Source organism: Bombina bombina, chromosome 1 (genome assembly GCF_027579735.1).
Source record: "Bombina bombina isolate aBomBom1 chromosome 1, aBomBom1.pri, whole genome shotgun sequence".
NCBI lineage: Eukaryota > Metazoa > Chordata > Amphibia > Anura > Bombinatoridae > Bombina > Bombina bombina.
Window position 1 is genome coordinate 1,584,988,178 of NC_069499.1, and position 12,548 is coordinate 1,585,000,725.

Below are 12,548 nucleotides of genomic sequence, written 5' to 3' on the forward strand. Positions count from 1 at the left end.
CTTCCCATCAACCTCATACATTCCATTAAAATAGTAAGTAGCTATTGGTGTTATTCTTGCACATACAAGAATATGTCGTATCTCTTAAAACAAGTTCGTTTAACCTCCTTTTTGCTAAAACAACTGAATTACTGTGTCGCGAAATGATGTAGGTCTAAAAAGTGTGTCCTCAACATGAAAAGTTTGGAAAGCTCTGGTTTAATGACTATGAGAATGCATTGCATGCAGCTACAAACTATAAATTTATCTAACAAATATCCCGCTCTTCAAATAAATTTAATACAGGGAACAGGTTTTTACTTTGTATAATTTGACATCCCTGATCTAATCAGTATGAGGTGGTGCACTGTACACAATATATGCGCAGGGCCACAAGATGTAGCTCAGAGCCATACTTGAGATTTCCTCGTTGCGCAGGACACGAGCCCTGGGGCACCTGCTCTCAGACTTGGGAGGTTTAAGCAATGCCACACCCTATTCCTCCTTACCACAAACAGCACCTCAGGGAAGATGAAACTGCCTTACTCCTACACTGCACGCACGGTTTGAACTGACAGGTAGTTGGGCTGGCGATTAGATCACAAGCATTGAAAGATTATCATTATTCAGCAGTTTTCCTTTAAGGAATATCAAAATAAAATGCTGAGAACACACTGTGAGCCCTATTCAGCGGGTGACCAGTAAATGTTACCGTTCATGCAGAACTCCTGGTATTTAGTACATTTGTAGTTCCCCAAGAAAATTCACAATTCAAACACCTTATATGCAAAATAAATCTAACCCTAGTATTTGTCCATCTGGGGAAATAAAAAAAGAAATCTCTTTCCTTCTTTATAAATCTGTGATGTCTTAAACTTCTATTGTGTCACTTTATAGGAAACTGAAGACCCATGCTGTGTCACTTTATAGGAAACTGAAGACCCATGCTGTAGCGCTTTATAGGAAACTGAAGACCCATGCTGTGGCACTTTATAGGAAACTGAAGACCCATGCTGTAGCGCTTTATAGGAAACTGAAGACCCATGCTGTAGCGCTTTATAGGAAACTGAAGACCCATGCCGTAGCACTTTATAGGAAACTGAAGACCCATGCTGTAGCACTTTATAGGAAACTGAAGACCCATGCTGTGTCACTTTATAGTAAACTGAAGACCCATGCTGTAGCGCTTTATAGGAAACTGAAGACCCATGCCGTGGCACTTTATAGGAAACTGAAGACCCATGCCGTAGCACTTTATAGGAAACTGAAGACCCATGCTGTAGCACTTTACAGGAAACTGAAGACCCATGCTGTGTCACTTTATAGGAAACTGAAGACCCATGCTGTGGCACTTTATAGGAAACTGAAGACCCATGCTGTGGCGCTTTATAGGAAACTGAAGACCCATGCTGTGGCGCTTTACAGGAAACTGAAGACCCATGCTGTAGCACTTTACAGGAAACTGAAGACCCATGCTGTAGCACTTTACAGGAAACTGAAGACCCATGCCGTAGCACTTTATAGGAAACTGAAGACCCATGCTGTGGCACTTTATAGGAAACTGAAGACCCATGCTGTGGCACTTTATAGGAAACTGAAGACCCATGCCGTGGCACTTTATAGGAAACTGAAGACCCATGCCGTGGCACTTTATAGGAAACTGAAGACCCATGCCGTGGCACTTTATAGGAAACTGAAGACCCATGCCGTGGCACTTTATAGGAAACTGAAGACCCATGCTGTGTCACTTTATAGGAAACTGAAGACCCATGCTGTGGCACTTTATAGGAAACTGAAGACCCATGCTGTGGCACTTTATAGGAAACTGAAGACCCATGCTGTGGCACTTTATAGGAAACTGAAGACCCATGCTGTAGCGCTTTATAGGAAACTGAAGACCCATGCTGTAGCGCTTTATAGGAAACTGAAGTCCCATGCTGTGGCGCTTTATAGGAAACTGAAGACCCATGCTGTGGCACTTTATAGGAAACTGAAGACCCATGCTGTGGCACTTTATAGGAAACTGAAGACCCATGCTGTGGCACTTTATAGGAAACTGAAGACCCATGCTGTGGCACTTTATAGGAAACTGAAGACCCATGCTGTAGCGCTTTATAGGAAACTGAAGACCCATGCTGTAGCGCTTTATAGGAAACTGAAGACCCATGCTGTAGCGCTTTATAGGAAACTGAAAACCCATGCTGTAGCGCTTTATAGGAAACTGAAGACCCATGCTGTGGCGCTTTACAGGAAACTGAAGACCCATGCTGTAGCACTTTATAGGAAACTGAAGACCCATGCTGTGGCACTTTACAGGAAACTGAAGACCCATGCTGTGGCACTTTATAGGAAACTGAAAACCCATGCTGTGGCACTTTATAGGAAACTGAAGACCCATGCCGTGGCACTTTATAGGAAACTGAAGACCCATGCCGTGGCACTTTATAGGAAACTGAAGACCCATGCCGTGGCACTTTATAGGAAACTGAAGACCCATGCCGTGGCACTTTATAGGAAACTGAAGACCCATGCCGTGGCACTTTATAGGAAACTGAAGACCCATGCTGTGGCACTTTATAGGAAACTGAAGACCCATGCCGTGGCACTTTATAGGAAACTGAAGACCCATGCTGTGGCACTTTATAGGAAACTGAAGACCCATGCTGTGGCACTTTATAGGAAACTGAAGACCCATGCTGTAGCGCTTTATAGGAAACTGAAGACCCATGCTGTAGCGCTTTATAGGAAACTGAAGTCCCATGCTGTGGCGCTTTATAGGAAACTGAAGACCCATGCTGTGGCACTTTATAGGAAACTGAAGACCCATGCTGTGGCACTTTATAGGAAACTGAAGACCCATGCTGTGGCACTTTATAGGAAACTGAAGACCCATGCTGTGGCACTTTATAGGAAACTGAAGACCCATGCTGTAGCGCTTTATAGGAAACTGAAGACCCATGCTGTAGCGCTTTATAGGAAACTGAAGACCCATGCTGTAGCGCTTTATAGGAAACTGAAAACCCATGCTGTAGCGCTTTATAGGAAACTGAAGACCCATGCTGTGGCGCTTTACAGGAAACTGAAGACCCATGCTGTAGCACTTTATAGGAAACTGAAGACCCATGCTGTGGCACTTTACAGGAAACTGAAGACCCATGCTGTGGCACTTTATAGGAAACTGAAAACCCATGCTGTGGCACTTTATAGGAAACTGAAGACCCATGCCGTGGCACTTTATAGGAAACTGAAGACCCATGCCGTGGCACTTTATAGGAAACTGAAGACCCATGCCGTGGCACTTTATAGGAAACTGAAGACCCATGCCGTGGCACTTTATAGGAAACTGAAGACCCATGCCGTGGCACTTTATAGGAAACTGAAGACCCATGCTGTGGCACTTTATAGGAAACTGAAGACCCATGCCGTGGCACTTTATAGGAAACTGAAGACCCATGCTGTGGCACTTTATAGGAAACTGAAGACCCATGCTGTGGCACTTTATAGGAAACTGAAGACCCATGCTGTAGCACTTTCTGGCAGCCAAAACAAAATGAAATTATAAATAAATGTATTAAATACAAGTGCAATGAAAACATGCAGCTGCCCTGTACCTACACAGAGAAGTGCTCAGCAAGGGAGCAGCTCAAATGGACATGAAAACCAAAATTGTTCTTTCATGATTGAGATAGAACATACATTTTAAACAACATTCTAATTTTCTTCTTTTTTCAAATTTACTTTGTTTATTTGGTATCTTTTGTTGAAAAGCAGACATAAGCTCAGGAGCATGCACGTGTCTTGATATTACAATCTCAAAGTATATCTTATATACAGCTATTCACATAAATCTTCACAGCTAACAATCCTGCAAGTTAGTAGAGACCTAGAACTAATGAGTGTTTGTGTAATGTACTCGGTGCATCTGAACAAATGAAAGCACTGTCCTCTGTCAGCACCACAGGAGATTTACTAAAGTTACACAAAATAAAATGTCTGGTCGGTCTGTCTGTCTGTCCTTTTGTCTATCAGGAATACCGTTTATACCAACATAAGAAAATACTCAAATGCAATACAGAGAGCCGTGTGTTTAACTCATTTTATAACTTGATTATATATCCAAACGATAGGTATAGAACTAATCTCTGTATCAAAATTAGACTTCATATATTACCCATACACTCAACATTTCACAATGGAGTGTGGGGGGTGCCGTAGTGGTAGATATACAATAGTATCTCAGAAAAGGAAAAAAAGAAAAAACACTCTCCAGCACGCACTTAAATACATAGGTAAATAAGCAAAAAGGGAGCCAAAAATAATAAAACTTGACTTTTACTTGCAGATATTAAAATACACAACATCCTACATGGGATAAATATAAAATACACAACATCCTACATGGGATAAATATAAAATACACAACATCCTACATGGGATAAATATAAAATACACAACATCCTACATGGGATAAATATAAAATACACAACATCCTACATGGGATAAATATAAAATACACAACATCCTACATGGGATAAATATAAAATACACAACATCCTACATGGGATAAATATAAAATACACAACATCCTACATGGGATAAATATAATATACACTACATCCTACATGGGATAAATATAATATACACAACATCCTACATGGGATAAATATAAAATACACAACATCCTACATGGGATAAATATAATATACACTACATCCTACATGGGATAAATATAATATACACAACATCCTACATGGGATAAATATAATATACACTACATCCTACATGGGATAAATATAAAATACACAACATCCTACATGGGATAAATATAAAATACACAACATCCTACATGGGATAAATATAAAATACACTACATCCTACATGGGATAAATATAAAATACACAATATCCTACATGGGATAAATATAATATACACTACATCCTACATGGGATAAATATAAAATACACAACATCCTACATGGGATAAATATAATATACACAACATCCTACATGGGATAAATATAAAATACACAACATCCTACATGGGATAAATATAATATACACAACATCCTACATGGGATAAATATAAAATACACAACATCCTACATGGGATAAATATAAAATACACTACATCCTACATGGGATAAATATAAAATACACAACATCCTACATGGGATAAATATAAAATACACTACATCCTACATGGGATAAATATAAAACACGCATACAGTTTAAAACCAAAGTAGCACTGTCGGGGTGTCTGGATTTAACACAGTACAATGTGTCTATTTAAAACAATCAGAGCAGCTCTCCGTACACAGCATCAAGCCAATGCCAACACTGTCAGAAGCCCATTGTAAGATAAAAAGATCCCTAGTAACCTACTATGTTTAGGTGACACCCAGCAGGGAGGGGCTTATCAGACTCTCAGTAGATATTATAAGTCCTGGCTTGCAGTGACTAAGGATTTAGCCAAACATACCAACGTTACCAATGTTTTCTAACAGAGAGCGCACAAATGAAACATAATCATCTCTAGAATACTCACAGACAGGCAAACGCCTGACGCACGTTTCGCCTGTTTGTTTTTTTTTATATTTATCCAGTGTAGGATTTTGTGTATTTTAATATCTGCAAGTAAAAGTCAAATTTTATGATTTTTGGCCCCCTTTTTGCCGATTTACCTTTGTGTTTAAGTGTGAGCCAGAGAGTGGTTTTTCTTTTTTCTTTTCCTGAGATACATTTATAACTTGAGGCGAGGAGCTGAACAATGCAGCTGAGCCAATAAAAAGCAGCATATTTGAGTAGCTACTAAAATGCTTGTCACATGACTTTAACTATGTATTTAACCAGTTTGTGGGAGTTAAAGGGAAATAGAGCACGCAATTTTAAACAACTTTATAATTTACTCCTATTACCAATTTTTTTTGTTCACTTGGTATCTTTTGTTGAAAAGCAGGGACGTAAGCTTAGTAACCGGCCCATTTCTGGAGCACTATATGGCAGCAGTTTTGCAAGAATGTTATCCATTAGCAAGAGCACTAGAGGGCAGCACTATAAGAATGTTATCCATTAGCAAGAGCACTAGATGGCAGCACTATAAGAATGTTATGCATTTGCAAGAGCACTAGATGGCAGCACTATAAGAATGTTCTCCATTAGCAAGAGCACTAGATGGCAGCACTATAAGAATGTTATCCATTTGCAAGAGCACTAGAGGGCAGCACTATAAGAATGGTATCTATTAGCAAGAGCACTAGATGGCAGCACTATAAGAATGTTATCCATTTGTAAGAACACTAGATGGCAGCACTATAAGAATGTTATCCATTTGCAAGAGCACTAGAGGGCAGCACTATAAGAATGGTATCCATTAGCAAGAGCACTAGATGGCAGCACTATAAGAATGTTATCCATTTGTAAGAACACTAGATGGCAGCACTATAAGAATGTTATCCATTTGCAAGAGCACTAGAGGGCAGCACTATAAGAATGTTACCCATTTGCAAGAGCACTAGAGGGCAGCACTATAAGAATGTTACCCATTTGCAAGAGCACTAGATGGCAGCACTATAAGAATGTTATCCATTTGCAAGAGCACTAGATGGCAGCACTATAAGAATGTTATCCATTTGCAAGAGCACTAGATGGCAGCACTATAAGAATGTTATCCATTTGTAAGAGCACTAGATGGCAGCACTATAAGGATGTTATCCATTTGTAAGAGCACTATATGGCAGCACTATAAGAATGTTATCCATTTGCAAGAGCACTAGATGGCAGCACTATAAGAATGTTACCCATTTGCAAGAGCACAAGAGGGCTGCACTATAAGAATGGTATCCATTTGTAAGAACACTAGATGGCAGCACTATAAGAATGTTATCCATTTGCAAGAGCACTAGAGAGCAGCACTATAAGAATGCTATCCATTTGTAAGAACACTAGATGGCAGCACTATAAGAATGCTATCCATTTGCAAGAGCACTAGATGGCAGCACTATAAGAATGTTATCCATTTGCAAGAGCACTAGATGGCAGCACTATAAGAATGTTATGCATTTGCAAGAGCACTAGATGGCAGCACTATAAGAATGTTATCCATTTGCAAGAGCACTAGATGGCAGCACTATAAGAATATTACCTATTTGCAAGAGCACTAGAGGGCAACACTATAAGAATGTTATCCATTTGCAAGAGCACTAGATGGCAGCACTATAAGAATGTTACCCATTTGCAAGAGCACAAGAGGGCTGCACTATAAGAATGTTATCCATTTGCAAGAGCACTAGAGGGCAGCACTATAAGAATGTTATCCATTAGCAAGAGCACTAGATGGCAGCACTATAAGAATGTTATCCATTTGCAAGAGCACTAGATGGCAGCACTATAAGAATGTTATCCATTTGCAAGATCACTAGATGGCAGCACTATAAGAATGTTATCCATTTGTAAGAGCACTAGATGGCAGCACTATAAGAATGTTATCCATTTGTAAGAGCACTATATGGCAGCACTAAAAGAATGTTATCCATTTGCAAGAGCACTAGATGGCAGCACTATAAGAATGTTACCCATTTGTAAGAACACTAGATGGCAGCACTATAAGAATGTTATCCATTTGCAAGAGCACTAGAGAGCAGCACTATAAGAATGTTATCCATTTGTAAGAACACTAGATGGCAGCACTATAAGAATGCTATCCATTTGCAAGAGCACTAGATGGCAGCACTATAAGAATGTTATGCATTTGCAAGAGCACTAGATGGCAGCACTATAAGAATGTTATCCATTTGCAAGAGCACTAGATGGCAGCACTATAAGAATATTACCCATTTGCAAGAGCACTAGAGGGCAGCACTATAAAAATGTTATCCATTTGCAAGAGCACTAGATGGCAGCACTATAAGAATGTTACCCATTTGCAAGAGCACAAGAGGGCTGCACTATAAGAATGTTATCCATTTGCAAGAGCACTAGAGGGCAGCACTATAAGAATGTTATCCATTAGCAAGAGCACTAGATGGCAGCACTATAAGAATGTTATCCATTTGCAAGAGCACTAGATGGCAGCACTATAAGAATGTTATCCATTAGCAAGAGCACTAGATGGCAGCACTATAAGAATGTTATCCATTAGCAAGAGAACTAGATGGCAGCACTATAAGAATGTTATCCATTAGCAAGAGCACTAGATGGTAGCACTATAAGAATGTTATCCATTTGCAAGAGCACTAGAGGGCAGCACTATAAGAATGTTATCCATTAGCAAGAGCACTAGATGGCAGCACTATAAGAATGATATCCATTTGCAAGAGCACTAGATGGCAGCACTATAAGAATGTTACCCATTTGCAAGAGCACTAGATGGCAGCACTATAAGAATGTTATCCATTAGCAAGAGCACTAGATAGCAGCACTACAAGAATGTTATCCATTAGCAAGAGCACTAGATGGCAGCACTATAAGAATGTTATCCATTTGTAAGAGCACTAGATGGCAGCAGTAAGAATGTTATCCATTAGCAAGAGCACTAGATGGCAGCAGTAAGAATGTTATCCATTAATTAGCAAGAGCACTAGATATCAGCACTAGTTCCTGCTATGGAGTGCCCCAGATGCCTACCTAGGTATCTCAAACACAGAATATCATGGAAACTAAGCTAATTTGAAAATAGAAGTAAACTGGAAACTTTTTTTAAAATTGTATGCTCTGTCTGATATCCCTTTAACAGACATTGTCCGTGTCCATATTTGCTATCATTATTATTTATTTATAAAGTGCCAGCATATTATGCAGCCTTGTGACATTAAATATAACATTGCAAAGGCATTTACACAAACCATAAGGGGTCGAGGGCTCTACCCATGAGTCCCTATCACCTGCCAAACACCTTTTGTTTCACTCAGCTGGCAGGTCACATGAACCCGTGAGCTCCCTCAGTTGGCCGGTCACATGAACCCATGAGCTCCCTCAGCTGGCAGGTCACATGAACCCGTGAGCTCCCTCAGCTGACAGGTCACATGAACACGTGAGCTCCCTCAGTAGACAGGTCACATGAACACGTGAGCTTCCTCAGTTGACATGTCACATGGACTCGTGAGCATCCTCAGTTGACAGGTCACATGGACCCGTGAAATTTCTCAGATGGCAGGTCACATGAACCCGTGAGCTCCCTCAGTTGACAGGTCACATGGACTCTTGAGCTCCCTCAGCTGACAGGTCACATGGACTCGTGAGCTTCCTCAGTTGACAGGTCACATGGACTCGTGAGCATCCTCAGTTGACAGGTCACATGGACCCGTGAGCTTCCTCAGTTGACAGGTCACATGGACTCGTGAGCTTCCTCAGTTGACAGATCACATGGACTCGTGAGCTTCCTCAGTTGACAGGTCACATGGACTCGTGAGCTTCCTCAGTTGACAGGTCACATGGACCCGTGAGCTTCCTCAGTTGACAGGTCACATGGACTCGTGAGCTTCCTCAGTTGACAGGTCACATAGACTCGTGAGCTTCCTCAGTTGACAGGTCACATAGACTCGTGAGCTTCCTCAGTTGACAGGTCACATGGACTCGTGAGCATCCTCAGTTGACAGGTCACATGGACTCGTGAGCATCCTCAGTTGACAGGTCACATGGACTCGTGAGCTTCCTCAGTTGACAGGTCACATGGACCCGTGAGCTTCCTCAGTTGACAGGTCACATGGACTTGTGAGCTTCCTCAGTTGACAGGTCACATGGACTCGTGAGCTTCTTCAGTTGACAGGTCACATGGACTCGTGAGCATCCTCAGTTGACAGATCACATGGACTCGTGAGCATCCTCAATTGACAGGTCACATGGACTCGTGAGCTTCCTCAGTTGACAGGTCACATGGACTCGTGAGCTTCCTCAGTTGACAGGTCACATGGACTCGTGAGCTTCCTCAGTTGACAGGTCACATGGACTCGTGAACTTACATGCAGAAGTATTTAAATGTATTCTAAATGTAAGAATATGCACAGCACATGCTCATTGTAGTTTTAGTCCTGTTTGGTTTAAAGAGGCTAGAGTCCATGATTCAGATAGAAGATATAATCTTAAAACAACTTTCCAGTTTACTCCTATTATGAAATTTGCTTCATTCTCTTGCTAATCTTTGTTGTGGGAGCAGCAATGGACTACTGGGAGCTAACTGAATGCTAATCATATGAGCCAATGACAAGAGTCATATGTATAGCAACCAATCAGCTTCCAGTATTAGGTTGCTGGTCTGGAGCCTACCTAGGCTGTATTATGGGTTATGACTGTACTGTGCCATATTATAATAAAACGTTACATGTAGTCTCTTGCAATATGCCAGTAACAACCCTATAATATACTGTACATTTAAATACAGAGCATAGTCAGTTATATCAGGATTAGACAGCTGATGCAAAGCTCCCCTTAGAACACGACACACAACGCTTTTATGCCACATGGCGTCTGATTTTGAAGAAAACATGGTTTTGGCCTTTATCTTTTTTTCTTCTTTTTGCTAAACTCCCACATTATCCAAAAAACAAAAACGTTTTGAATTACCTTCCTTACTTTAAAGGGATAAACTTAGATGATTCATATAGAGCATGTCATTTTAAAACACTATTAAATTTACTTCTATTTCCATGTGTGCTTCGTTCTCTTGGTATCCCTTGTTGAAAAACAATACGCACATATCCTACACTAGTGGGAGCTAGACGCGGATTGGTGTCTGCACCCATTTGTCTCATGTGATTGGCTAACCAGATGCGTTCAGCTAGCTGCCAGTAGTGTAATGTTGTTCCTTCAGCAAAGGATAACAAGATAATGAAGCAATATTGACAATAGAAGTAAATTGGAAAGTTGTTTAAAAATGTATGTTCTATTCAAATCATACAATAAAATGTTGGGGTTTCCTGACCCTTTAAGTAATAGCCATAGATATAACAAAGGGCTAAAGAATATGTGGCTGACAATGTATATAGGGTTTCAATAAGGTTTAGGTTCACATCAAGCTCACATGACAGGGTTAAAGCAGAAATATAGCAGTTCTGAAGAAACCATTTGGAGAATATAACATATGCACAATCCTTTTTAAAAGGAAAGTATACCTTACATTTTCTCTTCTTTACTTTGTTCCCAATGATTCATTTTACCTGCTGGAGTGTATTAAAATGTTTACAAATAGCTCCTTTATCTTTATATTGGAATTTGAAATGGCTGTTTTTTCCCTGTAGTATCCCTGCCTATACTGAAAGTTTCTATACTTAAGTATAGGCTTTAAAAAACATAGCCAGCCTAAGAAATTACACTCCCAGGTGGAGGTAGGAGAGATAGAGATAACAATAAAAATTCAACATTTGTATTACTTAACCCCTTAAAGGGACAGTCTAGTCAAAACTAAACTTTCATTATTCAGATAGGGCATGCAATTTTAAACAACTTTCCTATTTACTTTTATCATCAAATTTGCTTTGTTCCCTTGGTGGTATTTTTGAAAAGTTAACCTAGCTAGGCTCAAACTGATTTCTAAACAGTTGAAAACCGCCTCCTAGCTCAGAGCATTTTGAAAGTTTTTCACAGTTAGACTTTGCTAGTTCACATGTGTCATATAGATAACATTGTGCTCACTCCCGTGAAGTTATTTAGGAGTCTTCACTGATTGACTACACTGTATGTCTGTCAAAGGCACTTAGTTAAGGAGGCAGTCTGCAAAGGCTTAGATACAAGGTAATCACAGAGGTAAAAAGTATATTAATATAACTGTGTTGGTTATGCAAAAACGGGGAATGGGTAATAAAGGGATTATCTATCTTTTTAAATAAGAAAAATTTTGGTGTAGACTGTCCCTTTAAGGACCGGGGATTTCAGACAAAAAATTCCCCCAAAAAACAGAGCATTTTTGCCATCACTACATTTAAACAGAAATAGAGCCTTTTTTTCATATTTACCTATCAAAACTATATATTTTTTTTAGTAGACAACCCAAGGTATTGCTCTAGGCCCATTTTGGAATATTTCATGCCACCATTTCACCGCAAAATGCGATCAAATTGTTACGTTTTTCACAATTTTAGGTTTCTCACTGAAATTATTTACAAACAGCTTCTCTGTGATCCTCTTTGTTTAGAAATAGCAGACATATATGACTTTGGGGTTGCTTTTTGATAATTAGAAGGCAGCAAAATGACGCTGCGCACCACACTTGTATTAAGCCCAGCAGTGAAGGAGTTAATTAGGTAGCTTGTAGGGTTAATTTTAGCTTTAGTGTAGAGATCAACCTCCCACCTGACACATCCCACCCCCTGATCCTTCCCTGACCCCCCTCAAACAGCTCTCTTCCCTCCCCCACCTTACAATTGTCACCGCAACTTAAGTACTGGCAGAAAGTCTTCCAGTATGAAAATAAAAGCCTGTTATATATATATATATATATATATATATATATATATATTTGGTGCAGTGTAGGTTCCCCCTAACTCCCCAACCTCCCTGATCCCCTCCAAAAAAGCTCTCTAACCCTCTCCCCTCTTCCTATTTGCCGCCATATTCGGTACTGGCAGCTGTCTGCCAGTA

The 12,548-nt window shown here is 40.1% G+C and overlaps 1 protein-coding gene across 1 annotated transcript in view; it reads right to left on the minus strand.

Annotated features, from left to right (window-relative positions):
* TBCD (tubulin folding cofactor D) overlaps positions 1–12,548 on the minus strand; it is a 1,563,032-nt gene that overhangs the window by 1,099,314 nt on the left and 451,170 nt on the right. The gene's annotated exons all lie outside the window — the stretch shown is intronic.